The following is a 20097-nucleotide window of genomic DNA, read 5'->3' on the forward strand; positions in this document are numbered from 1 at the left end:
GAAATAAAAGAATGAAGAACAAACTAAAATCCAGGAAATCAAGTAAAAGGAAGAGAGGAGTGAGCAAAGCAAAAAGAAAAAGCCAGAAAGATGGAGACATGGGAAGAACGAGAAGAACAAAGGAGGGGCAATAGGGCACAGAAATAGCGGTGCTTGGCAAATTAAACTTGCAGAAAGAAGACCATGGCAAGATAAGGATTGACACAAAAATGACAATGATAATGACGACAAGTTAGGAACAAATAGCTAGAATGCTCGACAAACGTGAGATGAAGACAATGGTGCTGGATGAAGGGGTGGTGATTATTGTTGTTGTTGGGGGTAGCCACGGCAGCGATAGATGGGGTTGACGGCGGTTGTTGTTGATGTTATATTGGTAGTGGTTGTGATTGTGAATGTGTTTTGAGAGGTGAGAGAAGAGAGGAGTAAGAACGATTGAGAATGATGGCAATCATGGTTTAGGGTTAGGAGGGTAAATTTGAAAAAAAGCTTTGACTAAATGTTGACTACAAAAAATTGATATAGATAAAATTAAAACTCGTTAAAGATAATATTAAATTGATAATGAGTTATAGTTTAAATGACATAGTCTTTTTATACTCATTTAAAAGGTTGTGGCTTCGAGATCTTTGATAGAAGAAAAGATAATATTAAATTAAATTAAATATTGTTAAGGATTTTTCTTTTAAATTATTCGATAATTTTAAGTATAAAAAGTATACTTTTTGATAGTCCACAATTATAGAAGAGAGTTGTTTTGTTTACTTCGAAAGTTTACATCCTTTAACTTTAGTCCATTTTCGGTGTTCTCCTTTACTAAATAGACTATTGTAAGTGTCTCTATAAGTCTTTGATATATCCTTAAAGTCACAGGTTGAGAACTATCCTTGAATATGTTGTTGTGAACTACCATAGAGTATATAGACCATCAGAACAAAATTTGATTGTAAATTTTTTCAAGAATTTTTATTGCATTCTGATCCTAAGGTCTGAAACTCAACCAAAATGAATGTAGTATACAAAGTATGGAAATTGAAAGTATATAAACCTTATTTTGGATGTTGTTTCATGGCTCTTTATTGCTTTCAAACTCTAAACTATACTCAGAATTCATATTAGACTGACGATATATATGTATACGGTAAGATCACAAGAATGCATAAGATATATAAAAATCTAGAAACAACACAAGTACACAAAAATTATGCAAATAGCTAGAAAAATAACGCATAATGTATATGAAAAAAGTAGTAAATAATGCCTACATATAAGATATGCAAAATTGAAAATTATAGCCAATACCAAATCTTTTTTATTATTGATGAATTTGAGCGACAAATTTTTTTCCATCAGTAATTACTAATTAGTGATAAACTTAGTCTAAATAGTGACGAAAATTTTGGAAAATTTTTTTTTCTAGAATTTAGCAACAGATAAACTGTTTTGTTGCAAAATTCGTTATTATATTCTTGCACCGTATGGTGGGAATTGTTTGCAGACGTTTTACTTAGCGGTTGTATTTAAATTAAATTAGTAAACTCAAACGACATGGGTATGTTCATGGTAGCAACGTTTTTGTTTTAAAAGTCCATTGCAAATTAGTTTTTGCCAAAAAACGCATTTCAATAAAAAATTAACGACGAAATTTTTCAATAGTGATGAATTTTATTAAACAATTTGTCACTGTTTCTTATTACAAATTAGTAACCGACTTTAAAATTTGACGCTAACTATTAGCAAAATCACTTTTAAGTTTTAACAATGGAGTTTATTTGTTATTATTTTTGTCACTAATAACTAATTCCCTGCTAAACTTTAAAAAAAATGGCCCTAAAATCTATGGCTAATTCGAAAAATTCTAGGACCGGCAGAATGTATATGCAAAATCATAAACAAAAGACGCAGGATTATATAAAAAGATAAAACAACTAACGTCCATAAATAAGATATTATAGAACCAAAAATCATAAACTACAAAATTCAGAAAAATTATACCCCTAGAAAACCACATGAAAATTGACCAATTTGGTACACATCCTAATTTATGTAACTAGACACAGTTATATACATCCACACAGCACACACATATATACAAACCAATTATACTGGGTCTAACAGATACAGCTATTATAAATTATACATTATGTATAGTATACACATAAAAGAAATAATAATAATCGCCCTAAAAAATTACGCATAGTCAAGGAGCCAATGAATATTTCCCATGTGTTCATAATAATTATATACCTAACGAAAAGCGGAAAAGGCAAATCCAATCTCTTTCTTAATTAAATACGCATTTTTTATTAATTAAAAAATAATTTAAATACACAATTAATTAATAATAATATTTTCTAATATATATGCACACTGCAATCTATCTAATTAGATATCTCTTTTTGTATTATTATTATTATTATTATTATTATTATTATTATTATTATTATTATTATTATTATTATGTCTCTTTAATTAATTGTTCTTTTCGTTTTGTACGTGGATATAAATTTGAAACTTATCAACGATAAAGAGAATGTATTTGTCATGTAGAAAAGAATATCTGTATTCTATCATTACTTATTATGCCTCTTTTTGGTGCATAGTATTTGTTATATACTATTGTCGTATTTCAATGCAGCATATATTAACTAAAAATAAAATATTCATATTAAAACTAATTATTATATAACGACATTTTAGTAAATATAATTTGTAATTAATATTTTTATTTCAAATTTCGTGAATAGTGTGCAAGTGACAAACACTGTGAATTACGAAGGGAGAGAAAACAAGGTGTAAACTAATAAAATAGATTGTTGTTTTGTCTAAAATTGAGACTTCTTAGATATTTATCTCAACTTTTCGTTTTAATCTAAAATGTGAAATTTTAAAATTGATAATCTAAGAGGGGAGTAGATCCTCACCAATAGAAAAAAAAAATATTGAATGGTATCTAATGTTAAATTTAATTTTTTATTATTTTTTTTATATTTATTTTTTGTTCTACTTATAGAATTAAAAATGAAAAATTACACTTCATTTTTTTAAATGTTAAAAAAATTGAAGAAGATCCATTTCCAATGCAAGAGTTATTATTGATGTTACTTTCAATATATACATGTGAATATAAAAAGATACATATGACATCCTTTAATTTTAGTCTTAAAAAGATTCATGTAACATTAAAATTAATCCATGAAGGGAAAAAAGGGATCAAATTGATCTCATCTTTTAAAATTAAATTGATGCGTTAGAAAGTTTCTGGAGAATTAAAGTAAGAGGAATATTAAGGACAACAAATTTTATATTTTATAACTATTAATTAGTCATTATTAATATTTTTAATGATATGAAATTTTATTTAATATTATAAAATTATTCATTTTTTTTTGTTAATTAAATATTGACCAAATTTTAATAAAAATACTATTCTTATACTTTCTCTTAAAGTAATATCACGAATAATAATTAAATTGTTATAACAAATTTTTCGAGACTAATTAATTCAATGATGTGACCAGTAATTTTCAGGGATTAATTATTTGCTAATTTGGTCTGTTTCCAACCTAATGAGACAGGGCCCTATGTTCATAATCATACAGGAAAGTGTCTGCATATGGCCCATGTTGTCATATGAAATAAATGAAATCAATTATTATATATATAATGAAAGGTGCTGCTATGATGAAAAAGAAAAACAATGAAAAAAATAAAAGTAAATTCTCTTTGATGGATGGATAAAAATAGTTATTACATAGAATATGTCATTTTATTTTTATTTATTTAAAATAAATTAAGTGTTATTTTTCATTTTATATATATACAAAATTTTCTTCCTCGTAAAAATGGCTATAATAAAATTAGTAAAAGGACGTACAAAAATTCACTTGTCCAAAACCATCCTTCCTCTCCACGTTCTACAATCATATCTTTATCCAAATAAAATGACGCATCTATATAACCCAAAAAAAGGTTTCATTTATTTATTCTATTTTAATATATAATATTAAATACTGAAATCTACTACTGCATATTAGTTTGTATATATGGGGAATAAATTTTGTCATGAAGGTAGACGAATATTAATCCGTTCACTGTTATTTGATGTAACAAACAAAGTAGCAGGTTATAAACTTTAATTTTGTGTTTTTTTTTTTTCGTGAAAACAAAGCTAACCTAATTAGATGTTATTTTTAAAATTTTAATTATTTATATAAAATATAATAAAATAAAGAATAAATTTATTTGATTAATAAATACAATATACTTAGTAAACAATTTTATTTAAGAATGAACTCGGATTAAGCCTCCTGCCTCCCAATGCAAAAAGTAAAAGAAAGATGTTAAAGAGTTATTAAAATTTATTATTTTTTATCAATAATTAATTATTAATATTTAAAAATATAGATTAAAATATATTGTTGGATTATTAAACTAAAAAAATTAATTTAATAGCTAAAAATAATGATCCAAAATAATAAATTTTAATAACTCTCTAATATTTCTCATCATAAAATTAAGATTAAAGATCTAATTTGATTTCTATCTATTTTTATAAAAGATAATGTAATTTTTTATAGGTGATACTTTTGGCCCCTAACATTATTATTTTGGAATAATATTAATTTTCTGTTGAAAAATTTATCATAACAAAAATTAATTTTGTAAAATTTTTTTACAGAAGATCAAAATTAAAAAATTTGTTACTATTTTATAGATTTTAAATAGATAATTCGTATTATCTTAAAAGAGTAAAATATTGTTTTTGTCCCCATCGTTTAAGATAAGTTCTATTTGTGTCCCTAACATTTATAAAATTCTATTTGTATTCCTAACGTTTGTAAAAGTGATTCAATGTTATCCTGTCATTAATTACAGATAATGGGATTTAGTTGGAGTTCTGAAAATCTCTTCTTGAAGTTAGAATACAAATGTCTAAGACAAAACCGATGATCCACCCAGAATAATAGCTCATCAAAAATTAAAACTAATTCTTACAACATTTACATAATTCACATTTTTAAGGACATAATTGAAACTGAACACAAATAGTGAGTACAATATTGAAATCAAACACATTCAAGCGAGACCTAATTGAGAATGAATACATCCAAGTAAGAATAATTGAAAAATACAATCTGATCTGTTAGTATAATTGACGGCATGATAACATTGAATCACTTGTATAAACGTTAGGGATACAAATAGGACGATTTAATGTTAGGGACACAAATAGAACTTACCCCAAACATTGGGGATAAAAATGATACTTTACTCTATCCTAAAATAATAATATTAAAAGCTAAAATATCTATTTTTTAAATAAAAATTAAATTATCTTTTAATGTGTACAAATAGACTGGACCAGATTCGATATTTATTATAAAATTAAAAGAAAAAATTTTAAACGATCCCTAACAATTATATCAAAAGACAACGAGACCCTCAACAAAAAAAAAATCATTTTCGGTTCTTGATTTTTACTTTTATAAGACTGATTAACCCTCTATTAATATTTTCTCTTTGTATTATTAATGGAATAAGCCTACATGACATATTAAACTATTGATTTATTCCTTAAGAACTAACTACAATTGACAAATTCTTTTTTTGTTGAGAGTCTCATTATCTTTTAAGAATAATTATTAAGGCCGTTTAATTTTTTTATATTTTTTCTTGATTTTAATCCACTTAAACAAGTGTCAAGATTTAAATTTTGTATTGTACATATAGTAATTTATTGATTAGAAATATTTATTATATTATTATTTTAGTAGTAAAAATAATAATACAAAATACATTTGTTATTATGATATATTTTATTTATTTATAATCTTTTATCATTAATCATAAAATATATAAAAATTTCAGATTAAATATTTTTATAAAAATTTAAAATATTTTATATTATGTAATATTAATAATAATAATCATATATTTATTATTAAAGTAATAAGTTATATTTATTTTTAATATTTTATCATTAATCATGAAATATGTTAAAAATTTTAAATTAAATATCTTGTAACAAGTTAAAATATTATAAATAAGTTAAATTTATTATATTAATAATAAATATATATTTCATATTATTATTATTACTAATATATAATTAAAATAATTATTTAAAAGTAGTTTAGTTAAATAGACTAAAGTGTATATTATTTAATTATTATAAAAATATATATATTTTAAAAATAGAAAAAAAAAGTGTTATTTAGACATTTTATAAGAATAAAAAATGTTATGTTCTCAAAAAATATATAGTATTTCATTGTATCAAGAACATTAAAACGATAATTACTTTAAAATAGGAGAAATTATTATTGTCAACTAATTAATTAACACTCATTAATTCAAGAACGGTACATCTAATGAAGTCATCACTTTATATAGTAATATACGGTTATAGTGTCTGAGTCTCTTTTTCAATTCAAATTATATGTAAATAATTGTGTTATATCTAAATTATTCCGGAACATTGTCCCAGTGAGATACAAAGCTGATGAGAATATATATATATATATATATATATATATATATATATACACGACGAATTCTATTCTATTTTTTTTAAAATAATATGTAATTTATCTTTATGATGTATTATTTTTTAATTAAATATTATTTTAACTTAATAACTAACAATATTTATAATTTGAATTATTTTAATTTAATAAAAATTAATATCTTAATTATAATTAAATTATTTTATAATTAAATTATTATTTAAAATAAATAATTATATAATATATTAAAATATTAATAACTAAATTTATTTTTATTTTTTCAAAATTTAAATCATTCTTTTTTGAAAGAACACTTCTAGTTTTTCTTATTTGAAAGTTCAAGTCATCAACACTCCTTATTTATTATAGGACTAAATTGTTATATTTTTTGCAAAAAAAATAGGCAAGGCCACCAATTTCACCACACATTTCACCTTTTTCATTAACACACCAAACAAAAGTTACAATTCAAATGACATCACTTTCTATCTTGCTCATCACTATCTTCTCTTCCAATTCCAAGATTTGACAGTAGCATCGGTCTCCTGTCACGTGCTCAAATGTAATTATTATTTCAATTATTATTAAAATAGAAGTTTAGATTTTTATCTATTTAAAATTAATGAAGCACTTATTATTCTAATTATCTATTTGCATTTCAATTAACTCAATTTTGGAGAGAGTAGTGAAAGTCATTATGAAAAGAGAGTTAGGATACCTAATTTAAAAAAAAAATTGTTTAATTTTTTACTTTTCTGTTGTGTTAAGAAAAAAATTAAATTTATTATTAAAAAATTTTAATAAATTATACAATTATCTATTTTAAATAATAATTTAATTATAAAATGATCCAACTATAGTTAAGATATTAACTCTTATTAAATTAAAATAAATCAAATTACAAGTATAGTTAGTTATTAAATTAGGATAATATCCAATTAGAAAGTGACACATCATAAAGGCTAAATTACATGTTACTTTAGAAAAAATTAGATAGAATTTATCTATATACATAATTATTAAATATATATAGATATCTTTCATCAAATAGTTTACTTCTATTTAATTTATTTTAATTTTAGTTAAAAACTCACTCATTCTTAAATTAATTATATTTTTATTTAATAATAATAATAATTATAAATTCACTTGTTTTTTCTTTTCATAATTATATAATATCTATTAATATTATTTTTCAATAAATACTTGTACTATATAATAATATAATAGATATAAATTATTAAAATAATAGTTATTTTAATATAAAAACAAAATAAAATATTTATGATAGAGTAAAATTAACAAAATACTTATTGTTCCTGTTCCATGTTGTTTTGGGATAACTAGATCTTTTTAAAATATTAGTAAAAATATGTATTTTTTATTTTTTATTTATATAGATCCGTGTCAACCAATGACCCACCGGTTGAACCAGTGATCCAGTGACCCATAGTAACTTGATCAGTTGGATCACCGCTCCGGTTTTGACAACTATACACACACACACATAGAGTAAATGCCCAAAATGGTCCCTGAAATACAAATCGGTATTCAATTTAGTTCTTGATTTTTCTAAATGACCAACTAAATCCCTTAAATTCAGAAACGTGCGTCTCCGTTAGTCCCTCGCAGAATTGCCGTCTAAACGTTGCTGATGTGGAACGTTAACTGCCATGTACATTCCATTAAACGACGTCGTTGGAGTAGTGGGTACCCTAAGTCTGTAAAATGACGTCGTTTGAAATAACATCTTCTCCCCCTTTGAATAAACAATTGTTGTTGGTCCCCCCTTCCACTTCAACGTTTCCCACCAAAATTTCAGAAAAGCTCTCTCTTCTCCTACGTCCGTTCATTCTCCCATACTTCCCACTCAACGTTTCCTCGCCGAGGATCATCCTTAGAATCTGTTCTCTGCGGTCAGTGAAGAAGTTATCGACCAAGCATCACCTTTGTACACTGCCGACGGTGAGAGGTAACAGTTCAACTTGATCATTCTTTTCCATTTTTTGTATTTCATTGAGGGTTCTTGATACTTATATGTGAATGCGTTATTGTATATGTAAGGGAGTGGTTTAGAATGTTGTGGTTGTTGATGGCGCAAATGTTAGGGTTTAGGGTTTCTAATATTAGACTTGTAACCACATAAATCATAGTCTGGTTTAAGTTATAGTCAATAGGAAGTAAATATATGTATTCTTATTACAAATATAGTTTGATTTCTAGTTCTTTGCAATATGGCTGTTTTGCGATAAAATGAATAATCCTGTCTGTTTTGTGTATTATGCTGTAAACTTCAGATGCCTGATCGATTGAAACTTGTTTTTCACCATGGTGGAGTGTTTGAAGCAGATCCTGGGGGAATTTTATCTACACTTCTGACTTGTATGATGAATGGGTTGGAGTTGATGAAGACTTTCTTGACGTGTTTACGGTAACAGGTTATTATAGAGAATTGGGATATGCTAAGGCTGAAGCATGTTGGTATCTGGAGCCTAAACATGTGTTGGAATTTGGTCTTAGGAGATTGAAAGTGGACCAGGATCTTGTTAGTATGATCAAGCACTGCCATGAGAATAACAACGTCATCCACATCTATTTTGAGCACGGAACTTCGATTCCTGAGATAATTGATGTAATGGATTTGTCTAAGGAGGATCATGCTATAGGCTAGAAGGTCGGAATGGAAGGCATGGAAGAAGATAGAGTAGAAGGTGTTGAATCTGTGAAGAAAACCAGCACAATATTAAGTCAACTTGAAGAACCAGTTACCTTTATTCCAGTTGAACTGAAATCCACTGCACCAAGTCCACTGTCCCCTACCCACTGCCCCATCTCCATTGCCCCCCAAGCCACTGGCCCCCACCCCACTGTGACACAGCCCGTTGCTCCCAAGCCCATTTCCCCCCAACCCACTGCCTCCCAGCCCAGTGTGACACAGCCCGTTGCTCCCAAGCCCATTTCCCCCCAACCCACTGCCTCCCAGCCCAGTGTGACACAGCCCGTTGCTCCCAAGCCCATTGCCCCCCAGCCCACTGCCTCCCAGCCCACTCCCTCGAAGCCCAGTCTACGAAAATCAACTGTCCTCAATTTTAATGGCCACAAATCATGTTCACAAGTGAAGTCCCCTAAATCTCTATCCCAACCAAATCCCATTACATCCAAACCCGTATCTCAGAAAGTTTGCTCTCAACCCACTCCTTCAACCAAGAATGCACAAATAAAAAAAAATAGCGCATCAAAGAAACAATCCAAGCCTATTAACTTTAAATTCAACACGTCTACTAAAATGCCTAGAAGGTATATCACAAGATCACAAGGCTGGAGAAAACAAGCAAGTAAGGAGCCAGTTCACTTGAATGTTGATAGCTCATCTGATTCTTATGAGTCTGCAGAGGACGGTTTATACAAGCCACACATGCCACTTGACTCTCTGAACTCAAGCAGTGACAACAATGATGATGTTGGTCCTACCAGCGATAGGAGAAAAAGGAAGACTGCCAGTGACAATGAAAAAGGCAAGAAGAAGGTTATTAATGATGAAGATATTTCTCGTCCCCCATCAATGGATGCATCTGATTATGAGAAGGAGGTAGATGATGATGAGAATGAAGAAAACTTGCAATGTATGTAACGTATATTATAATTAATGTGCATATGTATTGATTTTATTATGTTTCTGTTAGTGATGTAATGCATGAATCTGTATGGCAGTGTCTTTTTCTGATGATAGCTGGAAATCTGATAAACTGAAGACTCCACCAGACTCTGAAGATGAAGCAGACCCAGCTGCGAATCCCATCTTCAATGATACTGCCAAGTTTGGACATGTGAGATTAGAGCTAGGTATGGAGTCTACCACTAGGGATGCTTTTAAGAAAGGGGTTAGAAATTATACATTGCAAGAGGGTAGGGGTGTAAGGTACAAGAAAAATGATACTACTAGATGTAGGGTAGTATACAAGAATGAAGATTGTCCCTGAATGGTGTTTTGTTCTTATAGCAAGCCGAATGGATGTTGGCAGATTAAGACCTTTAATGATGATCATACATGTGAGAGAACTTTCAAGAATAGATGTGCAACTAGGTCTTGGGTAACTGATGTACTTGTTAAGAAGGTTAGGAAGCTCCCAACTTTTAGATACTGTGAGGTGTTTAATTACTTTAAAGCAAAAACTGGAATACAACTGTCTAGGACTACAATTACAAGAGCTTTGGGTGATGCAAGAAAAATAGTGAGGGGTGATGAAGCTGCAGAATATGCTAAACTCAGAGATTATGCAGAGGAGCTGTTGAGATCTAATTTGGGTTCAACTGTCAAGTTAAGTGTTAGTCCAATGCCTAACGGAGAAGGTGTCTTCAAAAGGTTTTATGTGTGTTTGCATGGATGCAAGAAAGGTTTTGTGGGTGGCTGTAGACCCTTGATAGGACTTGATGGGATTTTTTGAAGACCTATTATGGAGGATGGCTGCTGTGCGCCATGGGTCAGGACGCGAATAATCATGTGTACCCAATTGCATGGACAATTATGCATATTGAGAACAAAGACAACTGGAAGTGGTTCTTGGAGCTCTTGCATGAAGACATTGGAGATCAGACAGAGCATGGTTGGTGCTTCGTCTCTGACATGCAGAAGGTAACCTATGTGCTTCAATTAGAGGCACGATAAATGATTTTAAGGACCATTTTGGATTAATGAACAAAATTCGAAGGACTATTTTGGATTTTTTATGCAATCAACTTCATTTAGTATACTATTGTTATTTCAATTGCAGAATTTGAGAATCCTTAAGCGCATAAGTTTAAATTAGACCCTATTTTTCAATTTATTATTATATATATGGTAAAAATCAAGAATCTGTTATTTGCTCAGGTTTTTAGGTGACCACTTTATTATCTTGTAGGGTTTAATCCCAGCATTGCGTGAAGTTATGCCAGGTGCGCATCACCGCTTCTGTGCGTGGCACCTTTGGCAAAACTTTCAGAAACAATGGAAGGACTCACACTTGAAGAGTTTACTTTGGAAGTGTGTTAGAGCAATGACTGTCCAGAAATTCAACGGACATATGCAGTCTATAAAGAGGGTGAATGAGAAAGCGTGGGCATATTTAGACAAGTTTCCTAGGCAGGCGTGGACCAGGGCTCACTACAAGGACTTTCCAAAGGTTGACAATGTTTGCAACAACATGTGTGAGGTGTTCAACGCTGCCACCAAACCATACAGATGCAAGCCCGTCTTGACTTTACTGGAGGAGGTTAGGAGGTATGCCATAACTAGTATGGCAAGGAACAAACTGAAACTCTCTAGCCATGTGGGACACTTACCTCCGATTCAACAAAGTAGACTTGCAAAGGAAAGGCATTACAGCAGGTATTATATACCAATGTGGTCTGGAGATGCGGCTGAAGTGATGTTTGAAGTGCATGGTGAACCACATAATGTGGTGGTTGATTTGGGAAACCAAACATGTAGCTGCAGGTCTTGGCAGTTATCGGGTAAGTACTATTTTGTTTGATTGTTTTTATTTTTTGTGTAATTGCACCGTAGTATACCTATCAACACACTTAGTTACTCAAATTTATTATGTGCTAGGGTTACCTTGTCGTCATGCAATAGCTGTAATTTCAGTCATGAATAGTAGACCCGAGAATTATGTCCATGCATGGCTAACAATGGGCTCATACAACAAAACTTATGAATACCATATCAACCCGGTAAGAGGCCAACAGTTGTGGGAAACATCAGAATACCTCTATTGCTTACCACCTGTAAGGAGCAAACCCCGTGGCAGGCCATCACATTATGCAAGAAAAAAAGATGCACATGAGGCACCTGTTCGGGGGAGCTAAGAGCGCACAGCAACAAAATTGAAGAGAAAATATGGCAAATTCACATGCGGGACATGTGGAGATGTCGGTCACACAACAAGGAGTTGTAGAATAGCAAAGAAACAAAAGGCTGATGAGCTAGCAGCTGCTGCAAAGGCTGTCGAAGATGCTGCAAATAAGTGTGACACTGGTTCTAAAGGTAACGAAGGTGAGGTTGTTACTGAAGAATGTGAGGTTGGGGCTGAAGGAGGACAAATTGATACTCAAACAGAAGTTTCTGCTGAAAGGGGTCTAGGAGCTGAACAAGAACCTACAACTCAGGTAGTAATAGTATTAAAAATATTAATCAAAATTAGAGCTTGAGTTAATAAATATGGAAACAAACAAATCCATATAATGACACTTGTATTGTTGTTATTGATATCATAGGCTGCAAAGACTACAAAGAATGCCAAGAAAGGGCATCTGAGAACTAAATGTGAGAGACGCATAGACAAACTCCCTGTCAAGAGGACAACTTCATCCACTGCTGCGGCTGCTCTACATCCAACTGAGATTTCAAGAGAGACTATTCAGGGAGCTAGTGCAGCAACCTCTGAAAAACTGACCTCCTTCTTGAAATTTGTTCTAACTCCAGGATTCAACCCACCAAGAAAAAATGTCTAACTAGCACAAAGTATAGTGGCTTTTTGAGTTGATGTTGTTGTAGCTGAATGTTATGGTTAAACAATGTTGTCTTTTTGTAATTTAACCTTTGAAACTTGTATGCATGGCCTTTGAATGTTGTTATGGCCTATGATGTTTTGGGTTGTGATAGTATGTTATGCATAATGTGCTTTAGCACAAACAACACTTGTTCCATGTTTCGGAATTAGTTATGTTAAATTAATGAAGTTTTTGGTTTAGTTCATGTTGTGATTTATCTCTTTCTGGTTTGGTTGAACACAATTTTAGCAGAATAAGTGTAGCATCAAGAGTTGAACTCATGTCAAATTAGTGTTTCATTTCATTTCATTCCATCTTCATCAAGACATTACATACCACTTAAGAAATTTAAAATTTCATAACATAATCATCATTTGTTGAATATAAACCCCAACAAACTAAAATCTAAACACACACCAAAAGTAACTACAAAAGCCAGCAGCACCATTGTCATCATCTTCACGGTCTTAACATCACTCTCCAAGCTTGTCATCCTCCAACTTAACTCATGCAAAACTTCTAGTGGAATGAGTGTTGCAGAAACTTGTTCTTCACATCCATCAGCCCAGCGAAAAAATTACAGTGAATTCCATACTGCAAAGTAAAAAATGCAGGTGAATCCAAACTTAAACTCAAACCATCTTAACATTTTCTTCACAGCCATAACCTTACCTCATAGTTTCGACAACCATAAAATGGTCTACCAGGATTTTCTGCCGTTGTTGAGTGCTTCATCACCGTTTGAAGCCCGCAATTACATAAAATAGCGTTCTTACCTCCCCTATTTCGCATTCCTTTGTTGCCATAAGGTCTGCCTTCAGAGTTGTTCCTACTTGAGCTACTTTGGCTTCTCTCGCCACCACCCATCATCACTCACACAGACAAGAAATCAATTTGGGTAATATAGTTAGTCGAAGAACAGAAGAACGTAGCATATAGTTTGAAGAAGAGAAGACAATTAGGGTTTCATAATTGAAATGGACTAATTTGGGTAATATTAGGCAATTTCAGATACCAATTTGAAACAAATTCAACCTTGGCACACATCAGCATACAGCTGAAATGTCCACATGGCAATTAACATTCCACATCAGCAACGTTTAGACGGCAATTCTGCGAGGGACTAATGGAGATGCACGTTTCTGAATTTAAGGGATTTAGTTGGTCATTTAGAAAAATCAAGGACTAAATTGAATACCGATTTGTATTTCAGGGACCATTTTGGGCATTTACTCCGATATATATATATATATATATATATATATATATATATATATATATATATATATATATATATATATATATATATATTACCTTATGAGAGAAATTAGGGGTAAATAGTTAAATTTGTCTTTGAGATATCTTTTTTTTTTAAATTGGTCTTTGAAAGATGAAATTAGTCATATTAGTTTCTAAAAGATAAAATGTAAGTAAAATTGGTCCTTCCATTAGTTACATGCACTACAAGAAATTGAGTACTGTCGAATTTAGTGTCGCAGCGTAGCAACGAAATTTATCGTCGGATTCAGTAACGGTTTTGTTGTGAGATTCGACATACCAAATAATTATCGACGGATAACCTTTTCCGACGGTAAAGTTTCTCGTAAATATTTGGCGGAAACACTAGGCAAATAGGTGCCAATCGTAACGTCGAAGTTACTGTTGGATTATTCCGGCAGTAGGCACGATTAATGAAACACTGCGTTTTGGTTACCCACACAACGTTACTGTCGGATGAATCCGCCGGTAAATCCGACGGTAATCATACCCTAAATTTGAACCACAAACCCTATTCCCCTTCATTTTGAATTCGTTTTCTCTCTCTAATCTCTCACCTTCCCTTCTTTCTCTCTCTTTCTCACCTCTCAGTCTCTCTCTAGCCCCTGTTGCCGCTGCTCCAACTGCTGCTTCCCTGACCTGCCGTAATTGGAAAGATTGCCACCGTCGCTGCTCAAAACGTACCCTTCTCTCTACTCTGTTCCTGCCACTGCTGCCCTGACGCCGCTGAAAAGGCCACTGCCACCGCTTTTCGAGCCGCCCACTTCTGTCTTCTCTCTCTTCTAATTGCTTTGCATTCCAAGTTCATTGAATCTGTTTTTCAATTTGTTTAGTTTCTGGTTAGTTAATCTTAATTTTATTTAGTTTATTAGTTAATTTTTAGTAATTAGTTTAGTTAGATTATTTTCTGTTTTAGTTTATTTTAAGTGATTAGGGGTTTTTATTAAATTAGTTTGTCTTTAATTTATGTTTAGTTAATCTTAATTTCATTTAGTTAATTGATTTTTCGTAATTAGCTTAGTTAGATTAATTTTTATTTTAGTTGATTTTAGGTGGTTAGGAATTGGATGTTTGTTATTGTATATTCTTATATAATTGTGGTGGTACATTTTAAATTTTATGATTTCAATTGCCGATGAAAGAAAAAAAATAATAAAGAATATAGCTTCAATAATCTCATCATGGGTTGGGTATTCTGTTATTATATGTTCTTATGCATATAATATTCAAAAATTTATAACATTTTTTTGGGTGCTCCTTTTTCTATTTGTATGATTATTTTTTTTTTACTTATTTAGTTTGCTTGTTTCTTATATTTTGTTGCTTGGTTTTTGGATTTAAACAATTATTTTATTTGTATGCCTGATGTACAAGAAATCAGGAATAAAAATCTGGTTCAAAATAGATTTGATTAAAAGAGAAAAATATGTGTCCTATTATTAACACGTATCATATTATAATCTAGCTTTTAATACTTATTTATATTAATTTTTGCTCTGCATTCATTATCCAATTTTATGTTACTATCTTTTTCTTTCCTTTTCTGCTTACTTATTCTTGTTTTCTTTTTCTTCTTTGCACTGTAAGATTTTTATGTATTAATATATTCGTTGTACAAACCTGACGAAAGAAAGTAGAGGTAGGTCGAGTGGGGTCACGTGGTCGTGGTAGAGGGCGGGCTTCTACCGAATTCTCCAGGGCTGCCCAATCATCGCCCTCTACCCCGGCTACCCCCTGTGATGTAACAGACAGGTCCATTAAACCAGCAATTCATCATGGTCCCAAACCCAAACTGGGTACCTCTTACTACTACGTCCCTTGCAGATGCAGTGATGACAGAGCCCGCAGGGGGTGATTCCTCCAATGCTCCCGAGCAGGATGCCCCTCCACCACCGTCTGTTATTCAACTGAGGATTTGACCCAATGGCATGCAGTCGTGAGTTCAAATTTTTAATATTAAGTTTGTTTAGCTTAAGTTTTTTTATGTCAAGTTTGTTTATCTTAAATTTGTTTATCTTATGTGTTTGTTAATGTGAGGTTTTTTCTCTAACAGGTTTGCACCAAATCCCAATACGTACACACTGGAGATTACAGAGGTCATTAAGTCCATGTACGACCATCTGTGGCCGACCTACACGCAGATTCGGCTGATGTGAGAGAGTTGTGGTTTCAGAAGTGGGTGGTAAGAACCCAATTTCGTTTGAATTACTTAACTGTATAGGAATTGTACTTCATTCCGACTAACTAATCTTTGTGAATCACTTTGTGTAGTTGAAATTTATATGAGATACAGAACACAATGTCAAGATCAGGAAGACCTATAACCACCGCGCCGCCAAGTGGTTTCAGCAGATGATGAGCGACGTTCGTCAGGAAAAAGACCACCTGATGAGGTGGATCCGGCCAAACATCAAGTGTGACTTAGAGGCTTATTTTAGTGATAATGAGGGGTTTAAGCGTCGCCATCTGACGAACTTTTCTAATAAGGCTTCGCCCAAGTCGTCCAGGTATACGGGTGGATTGACGACCTTCATGAAGACAAAGACCAGACTGGTAAGAATTTTGGTATTGTTTAATGTTTTAGAAGTTACTTGAATTATGTTTTCGAAATTACAATTAAGATCTTGGTTCATGCTTATATTTATCTATCATTGTTTAATTTATTCGTTTATTTTGTTGGTTGGTTGATATATTAATTTGTAATCCAAGTCGTTAGATTATGAGGCGACACTAACGGAGACCTTCAAGTATACCCATACTTTGAAGGCAAACAATGAGAGATTTGCTAATGAGCGGTCTGCGCCCCATTATGAAAGATTTGGCATGAGACCGCCTCTGAACCCCCACAAGAATTGCTGCTTTGGGTTGGGGTCGTTCTTTGTCAGTGGCCTCCGCTACTCTGCGTTGGCGGCTTCTTCTGCGTCTGCCTCTACCACTAACTTTGCTGATTCCCAGAAAGTTGTCGACCTGAGGGAGGAGGTGCAGAAGCTAACACAAGAGCTTCCCTAGTAGGAGGAACAGTCTAAGCAGAGGTATCAAGAGATTCTTACATGCGATGCCATCAGCTACGACATGATGGAGAAGCTAGAGTATCTTGATCGGTTGTGACAGAAGATGGAGGAGTACAGCCAGCAGATGCGCGCTGGAGGCAACAGTGCTACTAGTTCCAGCAGTGCTGCAGCCGATTCCAACGGCAACGCTGCTGGTGGAGAATCGACGGTAGCACCTCCTCCACCGCCTCAGCAGGGGGACCACGACGCCGCCGCCACCAATGACGACAATGAAGACTACCCGGATCTGTAGGATTTAGGATTTTACGCATTTTTGTTTATCTTTACTTCATTGTATTCTATATTTGTGATATTTTATTTCATTCAGATTATTTATTTTTAAATAAAATTATTTCTTGATTTCTGACGACGTTAAATTTCTGCTAACAATTGTGTTAACAAGAAGCTTCTAATTGTGGTTTAATTGTGCCAAAAAAATTTAGGATTTATAAATTTAACATTACCATCGGATAAAATTCCATGGTAAAATGGCGCCTAAATACATGAAACGACGCCAAAAATACCGTCGAATTTATCCGATAGTAACCATCGATACAATTTCGCCAAATCTATTGAAAAGACCTACGGAATATCCGCCAGTAATTAGCGTCGGACAAAATAAATCCAACAGTAAGCAATTTTCGGCGACGTTTATACCGGCAACACAAGGACAACGGTAATCTATTTAGTGGCAGAATTATTTTATACATCCAACGGTAAATCCAACAGTACTCAGCGTTTTTCTTGTAGTGATGATAATGTGTCATGTTAAGTGCCACATGGCATGATGACATCGTAGGTTAATACCACATATCACAAGATGATTGGTTGACGTGTCAGATTTAGTGATACGTGGTATGCCACATATGCCACGTGTTATTATCTGACTTGTCATAAATTTATTTAGAGTCAAATAGTCCCTAAATTTACATACATAAGTCATTTTAATTCCTAAGATTTTAAAAATTGATCAAATTAGTCCCCATATATATATATATATATATTTCTCTTATTTTTTTATAATATAAAATTTTAATATTTCTTAATTTTACTAATTTTAGTCTCATTTTTCACCTTAAAAAACAAATTTTTTTTAGATAAAATAATAAAAATAATTAAATTATTATAAAGTTATTTTCTTATTTTAGATTGAGAAAGTCTAGGGACCAGCAGTTTTATTAAAAGTTGGCCAGCAGTTAACCATCAAAAGAAAAATGAGTAATCCTATACCATTGGATATCATCTCCCACCATTAAAAACACATATGATGGCTAATTGATGGCTACATATCACAAATTCTGCTGACCCCTAGCACTCCTCTTTTAGATTTTACATTTTTAAATTCTAGCTATTTTGTAATGAATTTTTTTATATAAATAATTTTGTCAAACTATTATTAATTATATACTAAAAATTTTGATCTAAAAAAATATAATAATTATTTTAAAGTTGTAATCTTTTATATCTTACCCAAAATTTAGTCCAATGTATCACTAGTTGTCTATTTTCATCTTTCTATATTTGTTTTAGTTCAAAATTCTTTTTAACAAGTTAACTTTTTTTTAAAAAGATAGGAAAAAACTAACAATTGAAAAGACATAGAAAAATGGCAGTAACTAATTAGTAATAATATTTAAAAAATTGCATTAAGATACTAAGATTCAACGAGTGATCTCACAAATTGATTTTTCAACGACACTAAAATCAGACATCAAAGTTAGCCACCAATATAAAATACATGTTGGAATACAAATACACATAGAAAATAAATAAAACTATGTATGTATTTATACACAAATATATTGGTGGCTGATTTTGGTGTCCAAATAGCATTTTTGTTTTTTAATTATTGAGTTCTACCACATAAATTAAACAATAACAAAAATTAAAAAATTTAAAATATAAAAGATTTAAATTTTAAAATAACTACTATATTTATTTAGTGAGATTCAAAAAATTAAAATTTTAAGTATATAATTAATAATAATTTGATAAAATTATTTAAATAAAAAATGTAAAAACTAAAATTTGAAAATACAAATGACAAAATAATTTTGTAATAATTTAATTATTTTTATTATTTTATGTAAAAAAAATTTTATTTTTTAAGGTCTAAAAACTAATATTAAAATTAATAATATTAAAAATTATTAAAAATTTAATATTATGAAAAAAATAAGTGAGATTTATATAAAAATTAATTTGATCAATTTTTAATATTTTAAAGATAAAAATAATTACGTATATACTTTTGGAGACTAATAATTCAATTTGACTCTAAATAAATTTACGACATGTTATATATAATGTGGCATACCATGTGTTACTAACCTGATACGTCAACCATAATCATTTTGTGACATGTGACATTAACCTACTATATCATCATACCATGTGACACTTAATATAATATGTCATCATCTAATTAATCGAAAGATCAATTTAATCTATATTTTATCTTTCAAAGACTAATATGACTAATTTAATCTTTTCATGACTAATTTAAAAAATAAAAAATATTTTAAAAACAAATTTAACTATTAATTCGAGAAATTAAGGATTATTTCATGAATAGTGGATGATCAACTTAATTTTAACAGTAGAACCGTAGAAGGAACTTTCTTCATCATCGATTTTGTTTTGGACTCTTTTATTTCTCTAGCCTCCACAATATAGAACATTAGAACAATTATATATTTTATTGTTTGTATCAAAATATGTGTGGATTT

The sequence above is a fragment of the Arachis hypogaea genome, chromosome 20, assembly GCF_003086295.3.
Source record: "Arachis hypogaea cultivar Tifrunner chromosome 20, arahy.Tifrunner.gnm2.J5K5, whole genome shotgun sequence".
Taxonomy (NCBI): Eukaryota; Viridiplantae; Streptophyta; class Magnoliopsida; order Fabales; family Fabaceae; genus Arachis; species Arachis hypogaea.